The sequence below is a fragment of the Hemitrygon akajei genome, chromosome 28 (genome assembly GCF_048418815.1).
Source record: "Hemitrygon akajei chromosome 28, sHemAka1.3, whole genome shotgun sequence".
Lineage (NCBI taxonomy): Eukaryota > Metazoa > Chordata > Chondrichthyes > Myliobatiformes > Dasyatidae > Hemitrygon > Hemitrygon akajei.
The window spans coordinates 26057597-26073689 of NC_133151.1; the positions used below are offsets into that span (position 1 = coordinate 26057597).

The window sequence follows — 16093 nt, forward strand, 5'->3', positions numbered from 1 at the left end:
GGACAATATCAAACAGAAAATGTTGGAAATACAGTTATCAGGACTCGAAGCTGCACTAGGAAATCCCAATGGATCCCGGGTGCATCGCCAAACAATTCGGCCAAACAATGCACACTCCCCACTGATTTCCCTTCCGGTGTTTATCTAACCGGAAGAAGTGCAGCACCTGTCCATTCACCTCATCCCACACAACATTCAGGGTCACAAGCAGTCCTTCCAGGTGAGAAAATAGTTGAGCAGCGAGTTTGCCTGGGCCATCTAGTGTATCGGGTGCTCCGAATACGGCCTCATCACCAATTGCGAGATGCAAGATCGATTGGGGAAGCATTTTGTCGAGCAACTTTGCTCCGTCCGCAACGAGCAGGATTTCCCAATGGTCAAACATTTTAACTCCACTGCCCATTCCCATTCTGACATGAAGGTCCATGGATTCCTCTACTGTCACGATGAAGCCAGTCTCGGGATGGAGAAGCAGCACTTCATATTCCGTCTGGGTAGCCGTCAGACTGATAGAATGAACATCGATTTCTCTAACCTGCTAATTTCTCCATTCTGCGCTTTTTGTTTTAATTTTCCACTCAGGATTCCCTCTTGCTTCTTCACTTTTCCTCGCACGTCTACCGCCTCCCTGTAGTCATCCAATCTAATTTCTGCTGTTCAACCCTTTTTTGTTTCTTTTCCACATATCACCATCTAGCCTCTCGTTTATTTCCCTTTTCCGAAAATATCTATCATTTGTTCTTACCTGGCTTCAACTATCATCTCCCAGTTTTCAAAACTCCCCTTTCCCCAACATATCTACCTTCCGTCCTCACCTGGCCTCACCTATCACCTTGTAGCTTGAACTCCTTCTCTTCCCCCGCGTTTTTATTCTGGCTTCTTCCAACTTCCTTTCCAGTACTGATGAAGGAACACGGCCTGACACTTCGATTTGTTATTCCTCACCATAGATGCTGACTGACCTGCTCAGGTCCTCCAGGGATTTGTGTGCGTTACTCTGATTCTTGTGCCAAAAAATACCAATCTTCGACCGTCGCCCACCCGATCTTTGACTCAGTTTCTTTTTCCCTTCTTTCATTACCATAGTCCGCCGTGCTGGACGTTTCCCGCAGTTTTATTGTTCATATAATATAGAAATAAAAGTCCCGATTATAACAGTCACAGTCATTCACTTGGTCTCAGTAGATCCGCGGCTTTTCCTTTGCCCGATCACGTTCGCCCACCTTGTCTGAAGCTGAAAAATACCTTATTTTCTCTCTTTCCCAGTGGTGACGAATGGGTCTCCTCCTGAAACATTAAATTTGATTCCCTTTGTACAAATGTGACCGACGTGCGTGGACTTCGCAGTGGAGTAGCAAGTCGTCGCTTTATTTAACTTGCACGTTGATGTGAACAAGAAGTGAAACATCCCGACTCCTGGGTTCACAAAACGACCCTGAGAGTCGCAGTGAGATCCGTGAGGCAGCCACCGGCCACTAGATGGCACCGAGGGTCTGGGTCCTGTGTCGCAGTGCACAACACTTCCAAGTTCAAAGTCAATTTATTACCAAAGCACAAATATGCCACCGTTAGATGCGTTTCCTTGCGGGGATTTACAGTAAGAGCAAAGAAACAGAATATAATCAATGAAAGAGTGCACACAAGACGGACAATCAATGTAGAAAACATAACAGACTGTGAAAATACATAAACGTAAAATATAAATAATTATATTAATTTAACCAATGGGGGGAGCATCCCTCCATGGAAAACATCCCTATGTTCTGAGCAGACAAGATGTGAAGAAGGAAACGTGGAACGCTTGGCTCAAAGTTGGAGATCTCTTCCCAGAAACAGAGGGGTTCCTTGTGGCAATACAGGGCCTGGGGTATAACACAAAAATATTGGAAATGAATAATATAAGTCCAACAAATGTATGACGATAACTGCCGAAAATGACAAAAGCCATCAGGAACAATCCAACACATTACAGGATTGAGCAGCAGTTTAACTCAATCTGATTACTTACACGGGGACAATCAATTGAAAAACATCAGTCGCCAAAATCTTGCTTTAAAATGCAAACTCATAAAAGACACCACATCTTACTGTAAATACAAACCTGTTCTAGATTAGGGTCAGAGGCCTACACATTAATTTTTGTCTGATCTATTGTTACAGATAGGACAATCCATAATAACCGTCTGGATATATAATATTACTGGATTAAAAAGCACTAACAACGTACATAATCGATATAGTCATTGCAAACACACATAACGTACAACAATTAACAAGTGAAAAGCACCAGAAATATGCTGAATTAAAAGAAGATATTGAAAGACTATCGACCATGGCTGGGAAACATGGCTGCAGGGTGACCAGGACTGGGAATTAAACATACAAGGGTATTCGACAATTAGGAGAGACAGGCAAGAAGGAAAAGGAGGTGGGGTGGCTATGTTAATAAAGAAAGAAATCACTGCAATAAACGGAAATGATATTGGCTCAAAGGATCAGGATAACGAAACAATTTGGGTAGAAATAAGAAATAGTAAAGGGAAAAAAGCAGTGGTGGGAGTAGTCTATAGGCCTCCAAACAGCTGTAACTCAGTTGGTCGGAGCATAACTCAGGAAATAGTTGGGGCTTGTAATAAGGGAACAGCTATAATTATGGGGGATTTTAACTTTCATATTGACTGGACTAATCAAGGCGGGCACGGCAGCCTTGAAGAAGAGTTTATTGAGTGTATTCGATATGGGTTCCTTGAACAATACTGTACTGAGCCGACACGGGGGCAAGCAGTCTTAGATCTGGTCCTGTGTAATGAGACAGGACTAATAAAAAATGTCCTAGTAAAGGAATCCCTTGGAAAGAGTGACCATAACATGGTCGAATTCCATATTCAATTATAGGATGAGATGGTTGGATCTCAAACAAGCGTACTGAGCTTAAATAAAGGAGACTATGATGGTATGAGAGCGGAATTGCTTAAAATGGATTGGGAAAATAGATTAAAGGGTAGATCGGTACTTGATCAGTGGTGTATATTTAAGGAGTTATTTTACAACTCTCAAGAAAAATTTATTCCACTGAAGAAAAAAGGGTGTAAAAGAAAAAATAGTTATCCGTGGCTAAGTAAATAAATTAAGCAAAGTATACGACTAAAAAGAAAGTTATAAAAGGTAGCTAAATCTAGTGGGAAGATTGAAGATCGAGAAGCTTTTAAAGATCAGCAGCAAATAACAAAAAGATTGATTAAGAAGGGGAAGATAGATTATGAAAGCAAATTGGCGAAAAACATAAAAGCAGATAGTAAGAGTTTTTATAGTTACATAAAAAGAAAAAGGGTGGCTAAAGTAACTGTTGGTCCCCTAGAAGATGAGACCGGGAAATTAATGGTAGGGGACACGGAGATGGCGGAAACGCTGAACAAATATTTTGTATCAGTTTTTACAGTAGAGGACACTCAAAATATCCCAACACTGGATAAACAGGGGGCTCTAGGGGGGGGGAGAGAAGCTAACTACGATTCAAATCACCAAGGAAATGGTACTTGATAAATTAATGGGACTGAAGGTGGATAAATCCCCTGGACCGGATGGCTTGCATCCTAGGGTCTTAAGGGAAGTGGTGGTCGGGATTGTGGATGCATTAGTGATAATTTTTCAAAACTCGCTGGACTCGGCAATGGTCCCGGCAGTTTGGAAAAATGCTAATGTAACTCCTTTATTTAAAAAGGGCAATAGACAGAAGGTTGGGAATTATAGGTCAGTTAGCCTAACATCTGTGGTTGACAAAATGTTGGAATCGATAATTAAGGAAACAGTAACAGGGCATTTGGATAAGCATAGCTTAATAGGACAAAGTCAGCATGGCTTTACAAAACGGAAGTTATGTTTGACAAATTTGTTGGAGTTCTTCGAGGACATAACATATCGGGTAGATAAAGGGGAACCAGTGGATGTGGTGTATTTGGATTTCCAAAAGGCATTTGACAAGGTGCCACACCAAAGATTATTACTTAAAGTAAAAAAATCATGGGATTGGGGAAAATATTCTGGCATGGGTGGAGGATTGGCTTTCTAACAGAAAACAGAGTTGGGATAAATGGTTTATTCTCAGACTGGCAGTTGGTGACTAGTGGTGTTCCGCAGGGGTCGGTGTTGGGACCCCAACTCTTTACAATCTATATTAATGATTTGGAGAAAGGGACTAAGTGCAACGTATCGAAGTTTGCTGATGACACAAAGATGGGAGGGAGAGCAATGAGTGCGGAGGACATTGAAACCCTGCAGGGGGACATAGATAGGCTGAATGATTGGGCAGACATTTGGCAGATGAAATATAATACTGACAAATGTGAGGTCTTGCACTTTGGCAGGAAACATAATAGAGCAAGTTATTATCTAAATGAAGAGAAACTGGAAAGTGCTTCTGTGCAAAGGGACCTGGAGGTCCTGGTGCAGGAAACACAAAAAGTTAGTATGCAAGTGCAGCAGGTGGTCAAGAAGGCCAATGGAATGCTGGCTTTTATTGCTAAGGGGATGGAGTATAAGAACAGGGAGGTCTTACTGCAGTTGTACCGGGTATTGGTGAGACCACACCTGGAGTACTGCGTGCAGTTCTGGTGTCCATATTTAAGAAAGGACATACTGGCTCTCGAGGCAGTGCAGAGAAGGTTCACTAGGTTAATTCCGGGGATGGGTGGGTTGATGTATGATGAGAGGTTGAGGAGATTGGGACTCTACTCATTGGAGTTCCGAAGAATGAGAGGCGATCTTATTGAAACATATAAGATTGTGAAGGGGCTTGATCGGGTGGATGCGGGGAGAATGTTCCCAATGATGGGTGAAACTAGAACTAGGGGGCATAATCTTAAAATAAGGGGATGCCGTTCCAGGACTGAGATGCGGAGAAATTTCTTCACTCAGAGGGTAGTGGGGCTGTGGAATTTACTGACCCAGAGAGCTGTGGAAGCTACTACACTCAATAAATTCAAAACGGAGATAGACATTTTTTCTGGATAAAAATGGCATTAGGGGATACGGTGAGCGAGCAGGTAAGCGGACATGAGGCTAGGTTTAGATCAGCCATGTGATCTCCTGGACCAGTTTTCGATAGCCTGGATGGGTCGGAGAGGAATTTTCCAGATTTTTTCTCCTCAATTGGCAACTCGGTTTTTTTTCCCCGGGTGATCACATGGGTTTGGGCGGGATGAATAATAAGATAAAATGGGCGGCATGGTGCCCTGTTGGTTGGCACTGTTGCCTTGTGGGATTCGGTGAAAACTAAAGTTAAGATTGGATCAGCCATGATCTTGTTGAATGGCGGAGCAGGCTTCAGGGGCCGATTGGCCTACTCCTGCTCCTATCTCTTATGTTCTTATGTTCTTATGAACAGTCTGGAGATTGTCCCAATGGTAATATCAGCAAAAATTATCATCTCATAGTCACTACACCATAACATTAAACAGTTAGAACAGCAACCCAATATTTTTGTAAATCTCCTGAAAGCCACTATACTATACGCCACTAGAATGGTCGGCAGTCCGTAGCTATTGAGGAATGAGTTTGCGTCAGTACTCCCGGACTTCGGGTTTTAACAGCTTGAGCTGAGAAAGTAATAATAATAATAATAATAATAATAATAATAATAATAATAATAATAATAATAATAATAATAACAACAACAACAACAACAAAGCAAAAATGTCGACACCATGAAATATCGAGTTTGAAAGTGAGTTGTGGAAACAGTCAGTGTTGGTGTCAGTGAAGTTGAGTGAATTTATCCCTCTGGTTCCAGTGGCGTAACATAAATTTAAATATGAAATACATTGGTGCCCTGTACGTGTTTCTGCTGGTTTGATCGTCCATGTGCAGTATATTCAGTTTATGGCAACATGAATGTAAGCAAGACAGGTCGTGGTAGTGTTCTGTTTTCTGTATGTGGATATATGTCTTTTTTAATGAATATATAACGGTCAGCACAGAGCGCCCAAAACGAACAGCAAAGGCCACTGGATCAACATCGCCCCTGGATAGGTTGGAACCACCAACATTTCGGATAACAGCCGAACAGACACCACCTAAATAAATGCGGAACACAGGGGATCTTCCTGGATTTGCAGGCGGCGAACAAATATCGGTGTTTCGACTTTTTTTTAAAATCTGCATCCTTGGGAGGGATCAGGGAATCAAAACCGATATAAACACGTAGTCGGCAGGATTCGAAGCTGCGCGGGGAAACCCCAATGGATTTCTAGTCCATCGCCTTAACCACTCAGCCACGACTCCAGTGCTCTAGTGTTCTTCCACCTATAATTTATATTATGGTAGAGTCAGATAGAGTTATTTACCAAATCAAACAATGGGATGTGTCGTCAAAGACTATCAGATATCACGTCGGTTTAGCCAGTGATGTTTTGCAGAATCCATCCCTTTTGGAATAAAGTTTGGAACTGGGGTTTAAATGTTAATTTACATCCTTTGATGTTTATTACTTCACATGTTGTCATTGCTTTGCTCTTTGTTCTAGTGGCTACCCATGGTACTTTCCCCAGCCTGTGTTTTAGGGCAACTTTCATAACGTTAGTGTTTGCGAGCACCATGCCTTTACACATTTATTTTTGCATATTTTGTTTGATTTCATACAGTTATATTGCGTTTCAATATAGAAACATAGAAAACCTACAGCACAATAAAGTTCCTTCGGCCCGCATGTTGTGCTGAACTTACTTTAGAAGTTACCTTGGATTACGCAAAGGCCTCTACTTTTCTAAGATCCATGTACCATTTTTTCCTAAACACCATATATCAATAATACTGATTCCCGTTAAATTACCGATGTACAGAATGGTATGAAATAGGGTACACTTATCATGTTTCTTCATGTTTTTGTTCGGATAATATTTTTAAATCCTTATCTGTATTTTTGATTAAGTCATGAATGCTGCTGATCCTTCTGTGCCATATTCACTGAGACATATTAACAGTAATGTCATCCCCAGGATTTTCCGTGGATCGAAAAAGAGGAGATGTTGGCCACGGAGGATTTAAAATATGTAAGATAACATCGAACTCGAATGGCTCAAGGACAGTGGAAGCAGACAGATCAAGTGTATTTGTACCAGCCATGTGCTTGGAAATGAAGACGTCATTTTCTGGAACCGTTTTACATCTTCCATTTTGTGAGAGGAAAATTTCTGTTTTAAAGCAAACACAAAGTTGCTTCAGGTCATCTGCGGGTCAAAAGATATTTTCCAAATTCGACATTATTTGTGAGTTGTTTTTGATATGGTATAACATGCAAATGTGTGAATGTTGGGGTCAATGCCTGCCTGGAGTGATTTAAACTGGTTACTAAAGGGAACATATAGCCATAAATATGACGCTTGCTGGGAAGAGGGAAATAAGTGGATGCTGGTATGGAGCAGAGCAAAGAAAAGGGAGAGTTTAAGCCAATCAGGTGACCTACGGCCAATGAGGCTGGAATGGGATAACTGAATTGGAAAATATGAATATAAAAGTGGAAATTTCGAATGTGCTTCCAGTGATAACTCTTTCTGGAAACCCACCACCGCAAGGAAGATCCCCCAAGTCAGTGACTGGGAGAAGAAAGGATCGATCACGTGGCAAACTGAGCTGCCTTAATTTGGTGATATAGTTGGGAAACGTAGTCTGAGTGAGTACTGGTACAGAGGGAACAGCAGATTCTTGTTCTAACTTGCTGGCCCGGTGTCGACATAGTTACGTTGCCAATTATGCAGAGACAGTAAAGTGCGAGTTTTGATTATTTACAAGTTACAGAGTAAATTTCTAACCTAGTTCCATTGTCAACACTAGTAGGACTATCGATGGTCTGGAACAAAAATATTCTTCAGAACACTTCAGAAATTCTATTTCATATCTTGCACAAAAAACAATGATCTGGTTGTTTTGCAGAAGTTGAAATGTCTGATCGTTGTAACCCTGTCCACATGACATTTCCGTGTGATTTGCCAGCAGATCTGCTACTCAATCTTCTACCAACTATGGAGAGAATCGCAGTACAATCCCAGCAAAGTGGTTGTTAGTAATTATTTTATTTATTCCTAAACTGAACTCACATCTACAGGAGTGATTGATAGGTTCGTGCCCTAAGGTAAAATGAGTCAGTTTTAGAAAATCTAACACAATTATTTTTCAACATAGTCCCCTCCTACATTTACACAATTAGTCCAGAGTCGTGGAACATCCCGATCTTGGACCTGCAGAAAGTGTCCGAAGCAGGGGTGATTGATACGCTCGTGGCCTGAGGTAGATGGAGATGAGTTATACAGCTCTCGTTGCATGCACATGCAGTTCAACTCTCTGAGTGATTGTGCAGAAAGTTTGAAGATAATAGCTCATCAGGGGTGATTGGTAAATCCGTGGCCTACGGTGGAAGGGGATGTTATTTACTTCAAACATTCTGAATAATCACGCAAAGAATTTACCTGCTTGTGCATGTAACGAAAGCTGTATAACTCATCTCCTACCGTAGGCCACGAACTTATCAATCAACCTCGTACATATGAATCGGCTTTTCTAAAGAACATGCACGATCAGGATTTGCTTTCCATGTGCTGATGTGAGACAGGCACCGTTTGCAGCCCTTCCGACTCTCTGAGAGTTCGGCTCTCACTCAGTCCGATCGCTGGTGAATGCTCATTGGCTGTTGTATAACTCCCTCTGTTTGAGAATGGCGATGTCAACTGAACGCAATAAAACCTGCTGCAGAGTGAGGATTGATCCGACAGAGAGCAGCTCGGGGTCTGTGGAATCACATGGAGGATGGGAGACGCTTCACTATTCGAAACTCCTGCAACATGGAGCGATAGTGGTATAGGGATGAGCATAGCTGCCTTTCAAGCAGCTCACCCGGGTTCGATTCCCGGCGATCGCCGTGTGTTGTACCTGTTTTTCAGCACGTGTCTCACAAACGTCTCGGCCTGGAATCACTCAGCCACATTACATCTTTCTCTATGAAATTAACGTTTCGGCACGTCGTTCGTCTGCCATTTTAGCCCAATGTTTCTCTTTTTGAATGTCTTACCACCGTCGTGTATTGGTCTCGCCCCATCAGAGATGTCCCCCTTTTCACTTCCCACCCGACTTATCAGCTCCTTTGATACTAAAAGCTATCTTCTTCTCTCACCATTTCTAATTGACTGTCACGATCAGAAAGGTTAACCCCGTTTCATCACTCACAAATATTTCTTGAGGTGATCAGTGTTTCCAGTATTGTCTGTTCAATCAGTTCAATACCAGACACAGCTTCATGCAGCGGAGAACAAAATGTGCTGGGCAATCGCTGAGCACGACAGGAATTGTCGTTTTACCCGCGAAATTCGCAACAAATCTCAGAAAGTGATGGAGTGAGTGTACGGAAACTGAAATTGAAAGCACAAGTTTTTATTTTTTAGTGAAAAGTGTGTTGTGTACACAGTTGACGTGACGGTGATTTGCGGTAAAATATTCTGCTGAAGAATAGCAGACGATGGTTTGGATCTGCCAGCCTCTGGATAACGGGCCCAGCACATTCCCGCCGCGCCATTCCGCTGATAGGTAAATATCTCTGTTCTTCTCCTGTCTTTTTATTTGTTAATTTTGTCGCTTTCCCCCGATTATCTATTGTTTTGTTTGTTGGAATATTTTGCCTGTCTAATTTCCCTCGTGTCTCTCTTACGCTTTTACCTCCCTGCCCGCCCTCCTCTCCCTGTTCATCGCTTCCTACCCCATCCGGTTATTATCCGGTCTCTGTGCTCCGTCCCAGCAGGATATCTCGTTCCCGACATTTCAGCAACGGATGTGATTTTCATTATCATTCTGACCCTATTCCTACGGTCCTGCAGTCAGACACACTGGTAATCTCCCTCTGTGTCTCCTTGCCTTCCTTCTCTTTGTCTGCGGCTGTTATTTATAAACACGGGAGATTCTGCAGATGCTGCAAATCCAGAACACAGAATGCCGGAACAAATCACCAGGTCAGACAGCATCTATGGGGAGGAGTAAACAGTCAATGTTTCGGGCGGGGATGCCCCCTGGCCCGCTGAAATTCTCCTCCACTTTGTGTCTGTTACTTTCGTCAGACTTCGACGTAACGAGCAGCGACGGCAGTCTGAGGTGCATCGGAGAATACACCCACACTCCGGGAATTATTTTACCAATCCCGAGTCTCGTTCACATCCCAATCCGTCCATATAATCGAATGAAGGTCAGAATTCCCACAGTTCTGAATGGACCGCAAATCACTGGGTCTCAATGTTAGAATCTCTATCCTCTGTAGGGTCTGGCCTTCGGATGCCTTGCCATTCTCGTCCCAGACGGTTTTGAAACCTAATGAGCTTCAAAATTCAATGCAATGTGGAGATGCCTGGGATTGAACCCGAGACCTCATACATGCAAAGCGTGCGCTCTTCCACTAAGCTACATCCCCACTTAAAATGCAGAACTGTTCAGGTCCAAACCTTCCTGCATATCACAATTGAGATACAGTGTAATCATTGATAACACAGATCATAACATGAATTTCTTCCTCTGCGACCCGAGAGGACTCGGGAATCCTTTCCGATTCAGCTATTTGTTTGTCGAGCGCTGGCCAGTGGACACGCTCCCATTTGTGCCTGATTGTGCAATGGGATGAAGAGCATTCTCCAGCAGGATTTATTGTCTGAGAAATCGATACAGCGAAAGATTTGGAAAATCGAGAGAGAGAGAGAGAGAGAGAGAGAGAGAGAGAGAGAGAGAGAGAGAGAGAGAGACTCCTGTGCACGGTCTTCCCATCTTTTTCTCCAGTCCTGATGAAAGGTCTCGGTCGGAAATGCGGAGTGCGCTCTTTACCTGGCCTGCAGAGAATAGATGACATTAAGATACCTCAATGCACAATTGGTTAATCTTTCCACCAAATAGAAACCTCCTCAAAAGTTAAAAAGGATAACATATAAAAGTACATTCCAGCCGAAAGCCAGTTGATTTCCTTGAATCTACCAATGATGGGATGGCCTCGTGTTTTAAAGTGCACTGAAGGAAAATTGTTGTTGGCAGCCGCTGACATAGCAGAGGATGGTTTCGATCCATCGACCTCTGGGTTATGGGCCCAGCACGCTTCCGCTGCGCCACTCTGCTATGAAAAAAACAACATTGCTCTTCCATGAATGATGTGCAATCTCGTGTGTGTGTGTGTGTGTGTGTGTCTGTGTGTATCATTCTAAGCGTGTTTGCGCGCGTGTGTCTTGGTGTGGATGTGTGCGTTTGCGTATCTGTGTATGTCTGGGTCTATGTTTCTGTTTGTGCCTGTGTCGGTGCCTGTTTATGTCTTTGTCTTGTCAATGTCTGTGCATGTCTCAGTCTGTGTCTGTGTCTCTGTGTCTGTATAATGTCTGCATCTCTGTCTGTGTCAGTTTCTGTCTGTGTCGGTGTCTGTACATGTCTGGGTCTCCGTCTGTGTCTGTCCATGTTGCATCAATTCCATCTTTTCCCCTTATTCCTACCCACTTACTTCACTTTCGCTTGTTAATTCCTTGTTTTACCTCGTTCTGTCTCCACTTTCGTTTCTTTCTTCCTTACTTTCTGGACCACCCAGTTATTTTCTCTATGTCGTTCATGCTTTATCCTATCTTGAACCTAGTTCCACATATTTCGCCATTGAATGTGCTTCACCTTATTTAATTGTTAACATGGACAATTCATCCCTCTACTGGGGCTTATTATTAAAAAGCAACATTTTGAGCCACACTCTGGAGTCACTACGTTCAACCCCGAGGTCACATCCTGTCCTGATCACTGAATAAATGTTGGATTCCAAGTTGAACCAGAAGTTCACCTCGTCTTGCTGTGAATGGAACTCGCGGATTTAGATGCTGACTTGTTTTCCGCATCGCAAGCACGTCCCTCAAACAATCCCTTCATCGGGATTTAGTTAGACCATAAAACCATCCGACATCGGAACAGAAATCGGTCATTCAGCTCATCGAGTCTGCTCCGCTGTTCCATCACGGCTCATCCCGGATCCCACTCAACTCCATACACTTGCCTCCACCGCAGTCTGCGGCTGAGCATTCCACAGAATTGTTACTCTGGCTAAAAACAAGATCCTCCTTACCTCAGTCTAAAAGGTCGGCCCTCAATTTTGAGGCTATGCCCCCTAGTTCTGGACACCCCCACCAGAGGAAACATCCCATCCACGTCCACCTTATCTTGGTCCTTCAACATTCAGTAGGTTTCAATGAGAATTATAGTTGTTGCTATAATGTTTAGAACATCACTGCCGAGTTTCCGTACCTTCCCTAAATGTGCGGGTGTTCTTAGAATTCCCCAGCCGAGGACTGATATACAGCAAGGAACCATTCTAAACTGTCCCACGTGTCACAGGCTTATCCCGGCGTCTCAACGACGGCAATGAAAGGCCAACCATCGTGCGGGAAATTTCTTCATCTGGGATTTTCCACCTAGTTTTCAAACTTCACAAACAAAAGTGTTGAAATGCTTGGTTTAAATATAGACAATAGAAGTCGGAGTAGGCTATTTGGCTTTTCGAGACAACTCCGCCATTCATTTCGATCCTGGCCGCTCATCTAACCTCAATTTCTCTTCCCGATCACTACGCACGCGCTTTCATCCCTTCTGTATATGAAGATATGTCTGACCTCTCCTCGATTTATTCTCATTGTGGGGAGCTGCGTCAGGGAAAAAAGGAAACGGGACTGTCTGACGGTTCCACACCATTGACCTGAAAAATTTAAGGAATTTAAGGCAAAGAGCAGCAACAGGCTTTTAAAATCAGAGTATTAATTTAAAAGACCGACGTAACAGTGGATGAAGTAAATATTTCACCAAACGCAATAATACACAATAGTCCTGAATAAAAACAGGAAATTTTAGGAAATTCGCATTCACGTCAAAGTAAGGAGAACATATTTCAATCAGAAATCACTTGTCAGATTCTTGCAGACTGAAACGGAATGATCATTAAATACCCAAACTAACATTGTTCCCTGCAGTCGAGAATGCCATCAACCGAGTCATGAGGATGTCAAGTTGTGGATTTATTTAACTTGCACGATGACGTGAACGAAACATTCGGACTCCTGGGTCGGAAAATGATACAGAGAGGCACATTGAGGTCAATAAATCACCCAGCTGCCTTAGCGGCCATTGAGGGACTGGGTATTGTGTTACACCCACCCGCCACCAGAGGGCACCCATGAGCTGGTAACCGCCGTAACACGTACTGGTTGCAGGACAAACAAGTCAAGTCACTTTTATTGCCTTTTCCCGCCTCAACATTACACTCTCCTCCTACTTTCACCCATCAGGTGTATTAGCACCACCTACTAGAATGGAATACGAAGGGAAGCTTGATGGGGATCAGATGCTACGTCGCAAATCTATTTTAACTAAAACGTTGAATAGGGTCCAACACGACATAACCGTCCCTGCCTCAGGTGCCAGTATATCCTGCAAATTGGGCGCCACAGTTCCACCCATCACATGCCTAAACAGCTTCCTACGTTCCAAATAATATCTGTGGCACATCATGATCACATGTTTCATCCTCTCTGGGACATTACAAAAATCACGTGACACATTTCCCTGCTACCCAACAAGTGTCAATGAGAAGTGCAAACCCGTAGTTCCGACAAATAGTCTCATAAACCACGCATCTTCCTTCATATTCTTTCCCAAAAGGTACCACTCTTGGAAACAAACTATAATACCACCTCCCTGTGGAACTGTTATTCCAGACTGTCTGCTATTTCCCAACCCCAGGCAACCTAGTACAACATTTGACTTCATGCTTTTGCATATAAACTATAATATCTACCTCAGACTTAGCAAGTGTCTGTTTAGCTGTAACATCTGCCCTTTCATTACCCGACACACACGGATGTGTTCTGTGGTGTAAATGACCGTGCTGGCGGGAAGAAAGAGCCCAATGTTCTTCTCAGCTGACATCACTATCCGCTGCAAGGTCTTGAGATCCGAGATGATGCAATTTCCGAACCATGCAGGGATGCAGCTGCACAGGATGCTCTCAATACAACCCTTGTAGAATGTGATAAGGTGGGGGATGGGAGATGGTTTCTCCTCAGACTTCGCGGAAAGTAGAGACGCTGCTGGCCTTTCTTTGTTATGGAACTGGTGTTGAGAGACCAGGTGAGATTCTCCGCCAGGCGAACACTAAGAAATTTGGTGTTCATAATGATCTCTACCGAGGTGCCGTCGATGTTCACCGGGGAGTGGACGCTCCGTGCCCTCCTGAAGTCAACAACCATTTGTATTGTTTTGTTCACATTCAGAGACAGGTTGCTGGCTCTACACCAGTCCGTTAGCCATAGCACCTCCTCTCTGTAAGCTGACTCGTCGTTCTTGCTGATGAGACCCACCACAATCGTGTCATCGGCGAACTTGATGATGTGTTTCGAGCTGTTAGTTGCAGCACAGTCGTGGGTCAGCAGAGTGAACATCAGTGGACGGAGCACACAGTCCGGGGGCCGTGCTCAGTGTGATAGTGTTGGAAATGTTGCTCCCGTTCTGAACCGACTGAGGTCTCCAAGTCAGGAAGTCTAGGATCCAGTTGCAGAGGGAGGAGTTCAGGCCCAATAGGCTCAGCTTTCCAATCAGTTTCTGAAGGATGATTGTGTTGAATGCTGAACTGAAGTCTATGAACAGCATCTGAACGTATGTGTCGTTTTTGTCGAGGTGAATTAGGGCCAGGTGGAGGGTGATGGCAATGGCGTCGTCTGTTGAACAGTTGGGACGGTACGCAAACTGCAGGCGGTCCAGGGAGGGGGGCAGCAGTGTCCTGATTTGCGTCATGACGAGCCTCTCGAACCACGTCATGATGATGGACGTGAGTGCAACGGGACGGCCGTCATTTCGGCAGGACACTGAAGACTTCTTCGGCACGGGAACGATGGTGGCGGCCTTGAAGCAGGTTGGAACAGTGGCGCTGCTCAGTGAGATGTTATAAATGCCAGTGAGAACATCTACTAGCTGGTCTGCACATCCTCTGAGCACTCTACCAGGAATGTTGTCTGGTCCAGCAGCCTTCCGTGGGTTGACCCTGCTCAGGGTTCTTCTCACATCGGCCACGGTGAGACTCAGCACCTGGTCCTTTGTGGGGGGGGGGGTGGACTTCCTCGTCGCCACGTCATTTTCCACCTCAAAACGGGCATAGAAGTTATTCAGCGCATCTGGGAGGGAGGAATCATCCGCACAGTCAGGTGATGTCCTGTAATTGGTCATGTCCTGAATGCCCTTCCACAGGAGCCGCGTGTTGCCGCTGTCTTGGAAGTAACTGTGGATTAGCTGGGCGTGTGCACGCTTTGCCTCTCTGCTGGCCCGGGGCAGTTTGGCCCTTGTTGTTGTTAGGGCTGCCTGGTCGCCTGCTCTGAAGGCGGAGTCACGGGTCCTCAGCAACGCACTCACCTCCACGGTCATCCATGGCTTCTGGTTAGCGCGTATAGTGATGGTCCTGGACAGAGTAACATCATCAATACACTTGCTGATGTAGCTAGTCACTGATGCCTTGTACTCTTCAGAGTTGCTCGAGTCGCCATCAGTTGCAGCCTCCCTGGACATGTGCCAGTCAGTGTGCTCAAAGTCGTCTTGAAAAGCAGAGATGGCTCCTGCTGGCTAGGTTTTCACCTGCTTCTGAACTGGTTTGCAGGGCCTGACGAGCGGTCTGTATGCTGGGATTAGCATTACAGAGATGTGGTCTGAGTAACCGAGTTGGGGGCGGGGCTCCGCCCTGTACGCGTCGGGGATATTTGTACAAACAAGGTCCAACTCGTTCTCCCCTCTCGTTGCAAAGTCCACATACTGATGAAATTTGGGGAGCAAATCGAATCTTGAGAGAGTCGGAGCTGGAAATGGTTACTTACCTCACGCATCAGCGAAGGAGAAAACAAATCCTGTTTAGAAATGTTTCAAGCAATTGAAAGAACACGCAGTTGGACGTTAATGGGAGCCCTTCCTTTGGCCAATTATTGAACTCATTAAGTGACTGAATCGCTAAAGAATCCTGAGACCCCTCCAGTCACACAGTGAGAGGGGATGTGTGAAAGGCCTCCTGCTCTACACTCAG

General features: G+C 44.4%; 2 non-coding genes across 2 annotated transcripts; both read right to left on the reverse strand.

Annotated features, from left to right (window-relative positions):
* Positions 1-6197: 6197 nt before the first annotated feature.
* Positions 6198-6279, reverse strand: trnas-aga (transfer RNA serine (anticodon AGA)). The gene has a single exon. It is a non-coding gene; the product is annotated as a tRNA-Ser (tRNA).
* Positions 6280-11058: 4779 nt separating this feature from the next.
* On the reverse strand, positions 11059-11130 carry trnam-cau (transfer RNA methionine (anticodon CAU)). Its single transcript has one exon. It is a non-coding gene; the product is annotated as a tRNA-Met (tRNA).
* Positions 11131-16093: the final 4963 nt, after the last annotated feature.